The 15,117-nt window shown below is 46.8% G+C and overlaps 1 protein-coding gene across 1 annotated transcript in view; it reads left to right on the forward strand.

Annotated features, from left to right (window-relative positions):
• Positions 1-14,804: 14,804 nt before the first annotated feature.
• The window catches only part of PHAF1 (phagophore assembly factor 1), a 42,901-nt gene continuing 42,588 nt past the window's right edge, over positions 14,805-15,117 (forward strand). Inside the window, exon 1 of the mRNA XM_081015854.1 lies at positions 14,805-14,933. The gene's annotated coding sequence lies outside the window, so the exon portion shown is untranslated. The remainder of the gene's footprint in view (positions 14,934-15,117) is intronic.

The following is a 15,117-nucleotide window of genomic DNA, read 5'->3' on the forward strand; positions in this document are numbered from 1 at the left end:
TCATCTTCACTCTCCACACCCAGCTCCAGGTACAGCAGATTTCTTGAGTTCCCCAGGGAGTCCAGAGGATGTGGAAAGGGCTCCTCTCTGCTCACAGTTCTTTCCTTATGCACTGTCCTCTCCTCCTCCTCCAGCTGCTTTACTATCCCATGTCAGGGCATGCTTTTATTTTGCATTTGTTTTGACTGAGGTGCTCAATGTCACTTTTCTACTGCATTCTGCTTTTCAATACACTATATAAGGGCTTGGGGTGACACTTCATTAAGAATTTAATGGCAGAATTGATCTGATTCTCACTGAACAGTCGGCAAATCTGCTTCTCAAATTCAAACTCTCTAGCCTTTTTACTGCGGTGGAGAAAATACATTCAATATAAAGACTTTGGATAGGTGGATGCATAAGGTATTGAGTTAGAACAATACCTTTAGCACAACTTAGAGGTAAAAATATATTTCAAGGAAGACCCTGGTGCAAGTGTTTTTTAACCTGTTTCCACAAATGCTTATTGAAAATGCTCACTGTCTCAGAGAGATTTGAACACTGCTGCCTTTCTTTTCTTTTTCTCGTAATATAATATAGCCCTGCTGTTCAAAAAGCTGGCGGTGGGGGGCGGCTGCTTTTATGTTTAGAGTCAATGAAGCCACATGCCAATGAGTTCACCTGCTGTTCTATTAGTACAAATAATATAGTTGTATACATAGCTTTCTTGGATAGCAGGTGTCAAAAATAGCCAGAGGACACACAGGTGCATACTGAAAAGAACATTTAGCAACTTCTAAGCACTACACATTTCTTTAACTTTACATATTACCAGGAAGACTGTAGCAGGAAATTCATGGAACCAGAGAGGATTTTTTGTTGATGAGAGCTTTTTTAAAGTCTTTATGTGGGAAAGGTGCCAAGGGCGGTGCTTGTACACACTGCCCTTGCGCCTTCAAATGTCAACAGAAAGCAGTACAGTGGTACCTCGGGTTAAGTACTTAATTTGTTCCGTCCGTTCTTAACCTGAAACTGTTCTTAACCTGAAGCACCACTTTAGCTAATGGGGCCTCCCGCTGCCACTGCACTGCTGCCACGAGATTTCTGTTCTCATCCTGAAGCAAAGTTCTTAACCCGAGGTACTATTTCTGGGTTAGCGGAGTCTGTAACCTGAAGCGTCTGTAACCCGAGGCACCACTGTACATACAATTGTAAGCAAGGAGGAGGAGCCAGTCCTGTCTGAAATTCCGGAGAGTCACTGCCAGTCAGTGTAAACCAGGGGTCAGCAAGGTTTACCCTGCCTGGACTGGTTCACTCCAGCGGAGATCCTCCATGGGCCGGATTGCGTGTGTGTGTGAGCACATACGCCCGCGTTTTCTGGCAGCTGTGCAGCTGTGATTTCCAGTGCTGCGGAGGTGAGTCCCCGTGCTGCGCCGGCTTAGCGCAGCACACGGGGACTCGCCGAGCAGGCGGCTCGGTTCGTGGGCCAGTTAAATGACCCCTGTGGGCTGCTTGTGGCCCATGGGCCTTAGGTTGCCAACCCCTGGTGTTAACCAAATTGAGCTAGATGGACCAATGGTCTGGCTCAGTAAAAGGCATCTTCCATATTTTTACACTTTCAGTGGGGTGTATATTTGAATACATTCCCACCGGCATACTGTAGAACAAAAGTCAGTTAGCATCTGCACTTAAATACACATTTTGACAGTGCAATCTACTTAGTCTCTTCTTTCTTTCATGTGCCACTGCTTCACTGAATGGTGATAAAATGGAAGAGGAGAGTGAAATGTTTCTTTTGGTGTTAAATATTAACATCAAATTTGTATTTGATTTGTAATGTTTAAAAGTGCAGTGTAACCAAAATGCAAAAGATAGGAAGAGAATGCACCAGCTGCTTATTTATAACACACACACCCCCACACACATACACTGTTCTACATTTGTCATTTCATTTTTGTAAAAAGCACTTTCTTGTGTTTCTTCCTGGCCAGTCTCAGGACATTTTTCTCTTCAAATTCCAAATTCACCTTTCTCTTTTTCCACAGTGAATCTCTTATTGTGGAATTTAAGATTCTTAAACGTATTCAGCCACATTAGAAATGTGACTGTGGAGATTACAAGCTTGCTTTTTTCTACATAAACACACTAGTCCCAGTTCTCCTTATATTAACCACAGAAAACTATTTTTGGGACCAAAGCCCACATGCTAAATAAGATCAAAACTTAGAGCAGTTCTCTTAAACAGTGGCTGCCTGTCAGGGACACACACAACAGCTTTAGGAAGTGAGTCATGTGCTTTCCAAACCAAGGGATGCTACAATACTGTGCCATTCTCCCACCCCACTCCTGTACACTATAAGCTGAAAGAATCTAGCATGGGAAAAGTCTTGTAAAGTAGTTTCCACACAGGAGGAGGGTCATGATTTAATAATAATGCTGATAGTGTATATGAGCTCTATTCAACAAATTCAGGGTTTTACCAAAGCAACTAGTTCCAAGCACTGAATGATTACTGTAAAACAACGTACAAACAGGGAATATGTAGACCTGATTCTTCCTCAGCTCTGCCTTGTATTATAACACCCCATTAGGCTGTATCCCTTCCTTGAAGGAGCTCAGAGTCTGTGTATGGCCACAGGTCAACAGTGTAGGTGACAGAAATAGTGGCTGCACCAAGGGAACACAGCAAGCTTCACAGCTGAATTGGGAATTTGAACACAAACCACTCTGGTCCAACACTCACTGCTTTATTGTGCTGGATCTCCACTTGTAAAAAGTACCGTAAGCTCCTTGGCTGTTGTTCATGCATGACCAAGGCAGATCAATTGCCATGTTGTTGTTTAGTCGTTTAGTCGTGTCCGACTCTTCGTGACCCCATGGACCAGAACATGCCAGGCACTCTCGTCTTCCACTGCCTCCTGCAGCTTGGTCAAACTCATGCTGGTAGCTTTGAAAACACCATCAATTGCCACAGAACACAATATTACACATGTTAACCCTGCACAATAGTCTAGTTACAATCCCCTTGCAGATAATTAAAATATTATAAAATTACAAGATCATAAACATGCACCAATAAGAAGCGCCTGCTGAAACAAGCCAATGGTCCATCTAACCTAGCATTTTGTTCTTATAGTGGCCAACCAGATGCCTGGGAAGCTCACATGCAGGACTTGAGCGCAAAGCACTCTCCACTTCTGCTGTTTCCAGAAACTGATATTTTCAGAAGCATATTGCTTCCAACATTCAGCTTCATTAGTTGTGCCCGAATTCTAGTGCCAGAAGTAGCTCCGTAGTTCTGTCCTACCACACTGACTGCTACTGGTGGGCTTTCTCCCTCATGGGAGATCTTCAAGCAGAAGCTGTGCAGCCGTTTGTTGGCATTCTAGCTCTGGGTTTCCAGCATCAGGTTGGACTAGACAGCCCACAGTGTCCCCTCCCAATCCTTTAATCCAAGACAACTATAGCAAACACGTTTGGGAACACAGGTTTGTCGAGGTTGTGTGTAGATCCCCCTGGGTTTGTAAGTTGCTCCACCTTAAACAGGCCGCAAGTCACAGGATCTGCTTGCAAGCCTCTTAAAATGCCCTTCTCGGGTGTCTTGACAATGTTTAATTTCTCAACTGTACCTGTCCAAGAGAGCAAACAAAGGAGGAAAGAGAAAAGGGATTCCTGATTTGCAACTTTCTGCTTTGCATATCAGACAAAAGTTGCTTTTGAGAGAGAATTTGTTTTTCTTCCTGCTCAGATGGGCTGGGCATAGTATGCCTTTGTCACCCTATCCTTTGTCTCTCTCAGCCAGGGATGCCCCAGAATTTATTTAAAATAGGACAGGGGGCTCATGGTTTTTTAAATCTTTTGCTTTTAACCTGTTTTTATTATTTTACTGTATGGCAATATGGTTTTATGCTATTGGATAATACAGCACTATATACATATTTTTTATAAATAAATAAAAAGGGTGGCCGAAAATCAAATTGAAATTTAATATCAGCACCAGTCACTGGAAAGTACCTTCTCTGAACAGAAGGCATTTCCTTGGGCTTGGCAATGATGTCCGTTGCACACTGCCCAAAATAAAAGCAGAAATTCTAAAAATCTTCTGCCTTCCTAAATGGTCGTTGGCATTTGCCTGCAGCTACGCCTGGATAAGGACGGTAATGCTGAACTTCCTGGCACAGGAACGAGGATTTTAGTTCCCATCATCCCTGACTATTGGTCATGCTGGCTGGGGCTTGATGGAAGCAGGGATCTAGCCACATCTGAAGGACCACAGGTTCCCTGTTCCTGTCCTAGGAAACAACCAGGTTGTCAGAAGACGGAAGTGAATTAAAGGGAATGGGGCACAACATATTTTTTGCCTGCCACATGCCCTCTTGAGCCATCCACAGTTGGAAGCGGGATACTGGGTTCCTATTACGTATCGGCTTTTAACCTAGTTAACCCAGAGCTAGCCATCGAGGAGAGGATTTCCTTTCCTCCAAGTGGCCAAAAGTATAAGCGGTGCTAGCAGAGAAACATGTCGGCAGCTACTGTATGGAGTAAATGCCTTATTAATTTAGTAGTGGGGGAAATACATTCTATCAGCTGCAGATCTCCCAGTGGGTGTTCGCAGAGTAATGCAGCAACACCCGGTCTATTTTCACAATGTGCCACATCTGATATCTGTGTGTGTCTTACCCAAGCCCCGTCCTCTCCTCTCTTGCACAGAAACTCGAGCCTCTGTGTTCCTTTACGAGACTTAAAATTGAAGATGAAATGTGGCCAGCCAAATTTTCCCTTTAATGTACGGCACAGCGAGCATCGTCTCCGACGCAACATGCAGTATATATTATCTGTAAAGTAAACCCCCTTTGAAAAATCAGGAGAAACCCTGGCATCTGTTTCTAATGAAGGGTACAAATTTAGATCTAACTCTGCATGAATCACAGATTTAAATATATCTGCTGAGGCCAACTTTTTGCTACATTCATGCTGTTGTAATGAGCATGAATGGGGAAGCGCTGCGGAAGAAACGGGGAGTTTCTGGATCGCGGCTTTAAATAAGAAACGGGGTGTGCCAGGGAGCAGTTTGCAGGAGCCGCTGCGGTTGACAGCCCTGCCCAGAGCTATTTGATGACCTCACGATCCTTCCACTGACAGAAGCAGGCCGCCCCCCCCCCTCTCTCCCTCCCTCCCTTCCAGGCCCACAGCTGGTCCAGAGCCTTGAAGGCTAACCTTGTCCCTGGGTGGGGGATGATGGATCAGCAAAGTTCCACCAGCATCATGTCAAAGCTACCGATCATCAGCACAGCACAGCAGCAGGAGGCGTCTCGCTCTTCCTACCACTTAATGGGTGGGATGAATTCTGCAGAAATCAAAACCAGATTGCCAGGGGTGTGGCGTGGAGAGGCTGCTGCTCTTGCCGTCAGTTTCCCTCCCAGGGCTTTCTTCTCCTCCGGCCTCCCCCCACCCCCACTGCCCGCATTCCGCCCCACTGGGATCTTCATCAAAAGATAATCTAATAAAAGCAGATTTTAGTATTATTTTTATTCTTTCTTCATTCAAAAGGCATGAAAGAGGACCTGAAAGCTTTTGGCTTGCTCTTGATAACTTTTGAAGTAGAGAATTTTGTAGAGGCATTTGGCGGGGGTGGGGGGTGGGGGGGAGAGCAGATTTTGAGGCTTCCTTGACAAGATAATCCTCGCTTTGGCGAAACATAAGGGATGTCCTTTTCATGCTGCCGTTTTAGATGCCATAGCCTCAAAAAGGATACTGTAGAGTTGGGAAAAGTTCAGTGAAAGGGCAAAGTAAAATGAGCAACTCCCCTATGAGGAAAGATGACAAAATGTAGGGCTTTTTAGTTTAGAGAAAAGGTAAGAAAGAAAAGGCAGGGCAGACATATGTGAAATTTAGCAAGGCATGGAGAAAGTGGATAGAGAAAAGTGTTTTTCTCCCTCGCCCATAGCACTAAAACTTCAGGACATGCAGTGAAGCTGAATGTTGGAATATCCAGGACAGATAAAAGAGAGTCCTCCTTCATGCAGCCCATGGTTAAACTATGGAACTCACTCCCACAGGAGGCAGGGACAGCCACCAACTTGGATGGCTTTAAAAGAGGGTTCAACAAGTTCATGGAGGAGTAGGCTATCAATGGCTACTAGCCACAATGGCTAGGCTCTGCCTCCACCAGGGAGGCCACAATGCTTCGGAATACTAGTTGCTGGGAACTGCAGGGTAGCTTTGTACCCGGGTCCTGCTTTTGGGCTTCACACAGGCATGTGAATACAATAAGAATACTACTCCCCCCTCCAACACCCATAGCGTTGCTCTGGGGTAGCATATCCTTCCCCTGCACCCCCACACCTAGTTCTCATCATCTTCTTTCCACCCATCACACTCTCCTGAATTCTGTGAATTCAAGGGTCTCCCCATTGCCTGGCATCTTTCTTCACACTGCAACATTTAGTTGCACTTCCCACTTGGTTAAACAAATTCCAGGGTGGTAGTGGTTGTTTGTGGCTTTTCTTACAAAAGTAACTGAAAGTGACCTACCATAAAAACCAATGTAAAACAGCAATAGAAACAAAACAAAAAAGGCAACAATAATAATACAGTGGACGCTTGGGTTGCGAACATGATACGTGCGGGGGGCATGTTCGCAACCCTCAGCGTTCTCAACCCACAATCTGCGTGTCTGCGCACACGTGGGTCATGATTCAGCACTTATGTGCAAAGCGTGATTTAGCGCTTCTGCACATGCGCAGGCGCCAAAACCCAGAAGTAACCCGTTCTGGTACTTTTGGGTTCAGTGCAGTGCCGAAAATGTGCAACCCAAAGCATCTGTAACCCGAGGTATGACTGTAATAAAAAACCCTACAGATTTTTAAAAAGAGGTTGCCCAGAAGGGAATGTAGCCTTTGGGCTACAAAAATGGCTTCTCACCACTGGCTTGGAACAAGCACAGGAAACACAGAGCTGGTGAGGTGACAGGAGAGTCAGACAGGCCTGATAAAATGACCCGTCGCCCACACTTTCCCATTTGCAGACAGGCTGGGAATAGGACTTTGGGAAGAGATCATAGATCAGTGGTGAAGCAATGGTTTGCACACCAATGATCTGAGGATTGATCCCTGTCGGAACAGGTCCCGGGGGAAACCTCTGCCTGAGACCCCAGAGCAAAGATGGGGTAGGTGGTGGACAAATGTCTAGGGCTGAAAGGCATGCCAGCATTTCCTCCACATTGCTCTCCGTGTCTCTGCCATCCATTTGCTGCCCCCCTTTTTTTGCCCTCCCTGGAGTCACTTGCATGTGTGTTTGCTGAGAGCTGCCCTTTCTCCTTCCCCCCCTTCCCCCTTCTTGCCCCTTATCAGAGCTCTGTAGGAAGCCAGGAGTGAGAGCTCCCCCACTCGCTTTGGCTCAGCCCGGCTCCTGTACTTTTCATCACCTTTCTTGCAAACACGGGGGGGGGGGGGGAGAGAGCGAGCGAGCGCCCAGCTGTTGTGGAAATTCACGATTCGAAGCAGATGTGCTCCACACGAGGCCCCAGAGCCTCTGAAAATGCAGCCCACCACACTCCGCATGTTCACCCAGAAGCATGTCCCTTTGAAATTCAGGGCCCGCGCACAAGAGCACTCTCCCTTCCTGTGGTTTCCTGCAACTGGTATTCATAAGCCCGACTGCCGCCCAGGCAGAGCCTAGTCTTCATGGCTAGTAGCCACTGACAGCCCCCTCCTCCATGAGTTTGTCTAATCCTCTTTTCAAGCCCTCCATGTTGGTGGCCATCACTGCCTCCAGTGGGAGGGAGTTCCATAGGTTAACTATGCGCTGTGTGAAGGACTTTCCTTTGTCTGTCTTGCACCTTCCAACATTCAGCTTCATTCGGCTAGATATCATGAGCACAAATCATGGTGAATGCTCAATGAGAAAGATGTCTGGAGGAGTCTTCTCTCTCTGGTAAGTGCATTCAGAAATGGAGCCTTAGTGAAGAAATATCTGAGAATTTCAGATTCCTAAATTGGTGTGATCCATACTGGGCCCCTGGCAGGTGGGTAGGGGAACTTTAAGCCTTTGCCCCCAGCTTTGGTCCTAATCTGGACTGAGGGCATCTTGACTGCAATTTGCATAAGGGGGAGAAAGGTATCATTGCAACAGAGAGACTTACCCCCAGAATGATTTATGCTCCTAGAGCAAGACTCACCAGCCCTTTCATACCTGGGACCCACCAATACCCCAATGTGCACTTAGAATCAGAGAATAGTAGAGTTGGAAGGGACCCCTAGGGTCATCTAGTCCACCCCACATAATCCACTTGAAGATCTGCGTACTTTTTATAGTGGTTACTGTTGCTGTTATGACCGACTTGAAGTGGGTGGCCACTCACACATTACTAAAATAAAGGAAATGCACCAGCAAGTTTTGTTCTTTTTTTTTTTAAAAAAAGAACAAAATAGGGCACCAATTTGCATAAAATTTGCCTGTGCTAATTTATACATGTAGCTGCAAATTTAGAAATAATTACTGTAATTCAAATAGAAATATACAATATATTCCATCTGGTAGAGAAAACTGATTAGGTGACCAGGTTGCCTGCTCAGCCTGCGGTCTGGGTGTTAACTGTGAATAGGTGACACTAAGGTCCCTCCTGCTCTTTCTTCTGTTGGCTCTTGGTAATTAAACTGGATTTGATCCAGAAAACTCTTCAAATGGAATCCACCCTATGACCAGCTAGTTGAAGACCAACAGTATAGTACTGTATACAGTACAGTGGTACCTCGGGTTAAGAACTTAATTCGTTCTGGAGGTCTGTTCTTAACCTGAAACTGTACTTAACCTGAAGCACCACTTTAGCTAATGGGGCCACCGCACGATTTCTGTTCTCATCCTGAAGCAAAGTTCTTAACCTGAAGTACTATTTCTGGGTTAGCAGAGTCTGTAACCTGAAGTGTATGTAACCTGAAGCGTCTGCAACCCGAGGTACCTCTGTATGTGAAAATTTGTTTGCTAAGTAAATGGCTGGCCTTGTCCACAAGGTGGCTCTCTAAACCAATTGCAATCTCTCTTCCCTTGCAGTGGAAGCAGGAAAAAACGAGGCTTCTCTCCCTGCAACAGTATATATTGTATTTCCCCTACACTTAAGACGTTAAAGCTGTGCTCTCAGCCACCCAGCTCTAAACAGAGACAAGCTGTGGAAAAGACCCGGAGAAGAAGCAGGCAAGGGTAATGCATGACGCCCACCAAACACTTCAACAGTCTACTCATGTGACAATTCAGTTCTAATATTGTGGATAACCAAAGACAAATGGCTCCAGTCGCCTCTGCAACCTCCCTCTGTCTGCCTTGCCAGGAGGCTGATCATATAGGATGGATGGAGGCCACCTACATATTCAAACACCCGCCAGCATTTGACTGATGGCGAGTGGGAGGAAGAAGGAAAGGGACACATGTTATGTTGAAACATCCTTTGTCTCACAGCAAGGCTCACTGTCACCCATTGCTTCTAGCCTCTACAAAATGTACAATATGCATTTCATTGCATTGCATTGATTTTTAAGGTTTCAATTGGCCTGTCTTTAAAGGTTTGGAAACTACAGCGGGTGCAAAATGCAGTGGCCAGAGTATTGACCAGCCCTAGCCAGTCAGGACATACAACTCCAGTTTTGGCCAACCTGTGCTGGCTGCAAAAGCTCACCTTGTGGGGCAAAGCTGCTACGCTCACTTCCTGGCAGGTAGGTCACTGCTGCTTACCAAGAGGCGGAGGAGAGAGGCAGTGGGGAGGTTGGTATGGTGCAAGAACCACAGCAGGAAGGGCTCCGCCAGTGTGTTTGCACCATGTTGACCTCCCCACCACCGCATCCCTTCTAGAACCAGTGAGCAATAATTCAAATTCACACAAAGGTGCTGTTACTCCCCATGGCCACTAGGTGCCAGCCTTCTTCTACTTTTCAGATCCGTGTTTATGGAAGACAATCTTACTAGGCTATGTGTGATCACTGAAGAAGAAGAAGAAGAAGAAGAAGAAGAAGAAGAAGAAGATGACGACTTTTCAGATATTTGCAGGGCAAGAAAGGAAAAGGGCATATTAGTTTCACAGAACTTGGGGGCAACTCTATTCATCCTGATGGCCTTTCCCAAACATTCTTACTGGACGTAAACTCTCCTTACCTTCAAAGCCTCCCCTGTTTGATTGCATCAATCTGGGGAACCCGCACCATCCGTTCTGCCATCGCAATGGGTGATTTAGGGTGGCAGAACCGGTGCTGTGGAACTCCCTGCCTCTTGACATTAGGCAAGCGCCTCCACAATACTGTTTTAGATGCCTGCTGGAAACATTTCTCCTTCAGCAAAGCCTATCTAGACACTTGATTTAGTTGCTTTTGTTTTAAATGTTTTATTAATTTTTATCTTTTGTTTTTAATTATGGGGTTCTGTATCTTTCCTTTTTAATTGGCTTGCATGTTCCAGCCCAGCCACTGAGATCCTCTGGTGGAGCACTGATGGGTATCCTCTGTGTTACAGAGGCACTACTGGTTTTAACTGGAAGCGTGGGGTGGACATTGGAGGCACTGTACTATACTGGTTCCATTCCTTCCTTCTTACATGGCTGTCTCCAAAGATCAGCATTGGAGGAGTGTTCTTTGACTCTCTGGCCCCTGTGCCATAGGGTTCCATGGGGCACTGTTTTGTCTCCACTGCTGTTTAACATCTAAATGAAAGCACTGGAAGTAGCCATTAAAAGTTTCGGAGCATGGTGCTATCAATACGCTCAGGATACACAAATCTTCTCCATATCTTCTGAATCAGGAGAAGCTGTGCAAGTTCTAGGCCAGAGTCTTAATGCAAATGTGATAATTTATATGTTTAGATGAAGATGGAGAAATACTTGCTTTCGTTTAAGCAGGCACACAGTACACCTTGCCCTAGAGAGGAAGACTCTGACCTGCTCAGTCTGACACCCGATGTTCACTGTTGCTGGGCAACCACTTCAAAAAAGAAAAAGAAACTTGTGCTGCTCTCCCTTATCAGGGCTCTTTATTTTTAAACTAGACTTGGACAAAAGAGCCCTTCCAAGGGAAAGGAAATAGATGGCTGCCCATCGACAGGCCTTCAGATAACGGACTGCCCTCAGTGAAGTATAGCACACAGACTTGTCAAGCACACCCATTGGAATTAATGAATCCAAGTCAGTCAGGCTTATTAACTTTGATGGGTCTACTCTGAGAAGGACTAGCATTAGATGCCGCCCATAGTCACCCTAGCTGCCAACCTGATACATTTCAGTGTTTTCTGTGTTGTCATATTCCTCCCAAGCCTGATCTATGGCAATTTTTAAAAATTCTTTAAAAATCCTTAAAAAGCAGTTGTAGTAGCAGCCTATCTAGTGGCAAAACACGCGAGTAATTTTACAAGTGGGGAGGGCAACAAAATGTTGCAGTGTGTGGAGTGCCCCATTTTTTGCCCCCTCCCACACGTTTTCCTCCCCCTCTTCCAATAGGCAGGGTTTCGCAGCTGCTGAGGAAGGGGGGGTACACAGGGGTGCCGACTTGAATAAATTATTGGGGGGACCCCAGTAAGCCCTGCCCCACATAATCAATCACATGACACGGTGCTCACACACCATTTAAATGGCAATGACCATCAACCAGGGAGCACAGCCCCCCCAATATTGTATTTGGGGCGCGAAGGGACCTCCGAGTTGGCTCCCATGGCGGTGCATCCTGTTTTGCTGCCCGAGGTGAAACGGGAAGCTGTTGCCCTGCCCTAATGCCATCACACCGCCCTCTGCCAAAGCCCCTCTTACCTGGGTAGCACAGCACTGCCCACAAAGAAATGAGATCTCATGCAGCTCTCACAAGATCTTGCAGAGCACACAAGATATCATGGGATCTCACTAGAAACAAGTGCCAGCACCACTTCTCTGTGTGGTGAGGTGGGCAGGGCTCCCACGGGGGGGGGGGCACCTCTTTGGCTTCTGCCACCCGAGGCAGCTGCCTCAGCCTGCCTCAAGGGAGGGCCGGTCCTGCTGCTGAGGATGCTCAGCTCTCATTGGACTGTTTGCGGGGTCTTCCCCTCGCTCCCTTGTGCCTGTGACATTTAGGACAAGTTCCTTTGAAATGATTCTTGGTTTCACATTCATCCACCTCCCCCAGTTATTGCGGGGAGGGTATTGCATATGAATTACACCAAATTCACTTTTCACAGGCAGTGTATCCTCACACAATGTCCTTTCATATGACATAGTTCTGAAACATCACCTATTACTGCTATTATTATTATTATTCACAGGTAGGACCGGGAGAGATACTTTTCTAAAATTCTAGAGAGCTGCTGCCAGTCCGTGTAGAACAAGGGTGGTGAGTCGCAGGCATGGGGCCAGAATGTGGCCCTACAGAGCTTTCTATCTGGCCCTCAGAATTATCTCCAGGCCAGGCCCTTCCCTGGCTCTGGTTTGCACCCTCCTTGAATGATTTTGCTTGATTCGAATGTGTTGTTGACTCTGATTATGCCTCTTGGTGACAGGATAGGTGGGTAGGTGTCAGTTTGCAGATTTTCTTTTTTAGAAGTCCTCGTGAAAATTTGGCCTTGTTTTAGTGTGAATTTCTCCTAATGAACACATTTTCCCCTATTATAAACATTTTTTTCCAAAGCACATTTCCCTGAATATTTACATTTCCCCTAATATAAGGCATTTTTAAATTTTATTTTCACTAATATATGCTTTTCTATGCACACTTTACCTTAGTATACATATTTTCAGAAATATTACTTTCCTGAAGAACTGCATTGCAAAATTTGGAGAAGTATGTATTGGTTTGTGGATTGTTTCAGAGAAGTATAAATTGGGTAGTTTTGCCTTTAAACATGAAAGGAATCAAATTCCTCCCGCCATGCCTAAAACCAAATATATACACACAATTAATCAACAAAAATATAATCCCTCTATATAATTTAATTTGGAACCAATGAAAGTCTCAAACAGATGTCAGTCAGGCCTGGCAGCATGGTGAGGTCAATAGCTTTTCACCTCTGTCTGGGTGAAAGATTTCTCTTTCACTCAAAGGGAGGGCATAGTACTAGCCCCAGCTGCTTCAGAGGGCTAAGTCCCAACGCAAGGTCTTACTTAGTCCAATGCAAAATGCTGTGGGCAGTGACCTGGGCTAAACAGCCCATTCAAAAACAGAGTCCTACTCAAGACTGAGCAGATGTGTCAGCTCACACCAGAGATTCTTGGATCACCAAAGGGAGGAGGACAAACCTGCCACGACAGTGATTTACTGCTATTCGTGCTCAATCCAGAAGCAGGTAAAATATGGTACCTAGAATGCTGCTAAGTCAGTCCCCTCTCAATCCAGCACAGTTTATTTGATTATGTTAAGAATTGCAGTGCTCAGGTGCCGCAGTTAAGGCTTACTTCACCTCGTATGTGGGGGAACCTACAGATCTGATGCAAAGGTGCCCATGTGGCAGAACCACCAAATAAAAAATCTACAGTCATTTGGCTGTGCATGTGTGTTTTAATGGGCCTATGTGGAATTGAAGTTCCAGAAGCCGGTTTACATTGCAGCAGCAAAAAGATAAAAGTGCCAAAGCTCCACCAAGACGAATTCATGGCAGGCATAAGCAGCTGAAGACAGCTGCCTACTCTTCTTCAAACACACAAAAAGGCACCAATTAGATTAGGGAGCAGCAACTGGCAGCCCTGGGGCCAAATCTGCTCCCCTAAGGCTTCCAAACTGGCCTCCAGCACAGCCCTTGATCCTCCAGCATAGCCCTTGCCTCTCATCCTGCAGGCAGATAAAACTATTGTCACTAACAGTCACTTCCATGAATTTGTCTAATCCTCTTTTAAAGCCATGCAAATTGACTGCCATCACTATCCAGTACAACCACAAGGTCTTGTTTCGGGTCAGTCTCTGCTAGATCAGACCCCATGATCATATTATTATTATTATTATTATTATTATTATCACCATCATCCAGAATGGAGTCATTAAGACAGTTGAATGACACTTTGTACGCCTCCTTCTAGCAACTCTTGCAGCCAAGCTGGTGCCAAACATATTGCTCTTTTTTTGGACCACATCAGCGAGGTCAATAGGGAGGTCTTGTTGTCTGGGCAGCCCAGGACCTCCATGCACACTGACTTGAGATCACTTTGTTGAGGGGTGGGTGCGGGGAAAGGCACAGAGTAATCCTTTGGGTATGCATAGGGAAATTCCTTACATATCATGGTTTTGGAGGGGTAAAAATGGTGTCAGGGGCGATTTTTGTTGAATTGGCAAAATGCCATGGAAAACCCAGCTGGATGGCATGGTGGAAAAAGCAGTGAAAAACAGCTCAAAAAGCTTAAAAGCAGTATGGTCCCCCGCCCCCCCAAAAGACAACCAATTTTACTTTTAGAAATATGGCAACCCTAAGCATGCACTTAACCAGCCAGCTCTTTGGCAAAGCTTTGGCGAACTTCCTGGCACATATCCTACCCTCAGGCGCAGGATCGTAATTGGGAAGGGGGCCTAGCAGGGTTTCCATCACACTGACACCGCTCCCCCCCCCCCCCAATATTATAACAAGGACAATGCGGGAGGTTTCCTTTGAGCGCATGCAGAGCGCTCTCCCCTTTGATACTTGGAGGGTCAGAGGAGGCGAGGGAGCAAGAAAGGAGCGGGGCTGTGTCCGAAATTCAAAGAAGCAAGGGGTATGCGGAGATGCCTCTGGGCGCGTGCAGAGTTCCTGCCTGCGCCCCTGGATAGAAGCGGGGAGGAGAAGGGGCGAGAGCAGCGAGCAGCCGGCAATCCCAGCACCTTCCCCGACCCGCGGGGCGAAGGGGCGGGCGCTGTGCGGCTCCGCCTCCTCCTCTTCTCCCGGGCCTTCCCTCCGCCAGCGCCGGCCTCCGCTTCCTCCTCCCTCTCGCCTGACGGCCGCGGCGGCTGCAAAAGGCATTTCCCTTTTTTATTTTTTCAGCAGCCGCAAGTGAGGTGAGTCGCAGCCCCGCCAGCCCCCTCCCCCCGCGGGCCCCTCCGGCGCCCCCCTCCCGCCTCCCCGGGGGAGACCGGCCGGCCCCCTCGGCCGCCTCTCCCCCCCGGGGGTGTCGGTGGGGCGCTGGCACGAGGGGGCGCGAGGAGAGCGGCGGGGGGAGGCTGCCTTCAGTCTGGGGCAGGG

This window comes from Podarcis pityusensis, assembly GCF_964106645.2.
Source record: "Podarcis pityusensis genome assembly, chromosome: 8".
NCBI lineage: Eukaryota > Metazoa > Chordata > Lepidosauria > Squamata > Lacertidae > Podarcis > Podarcis pityusensis.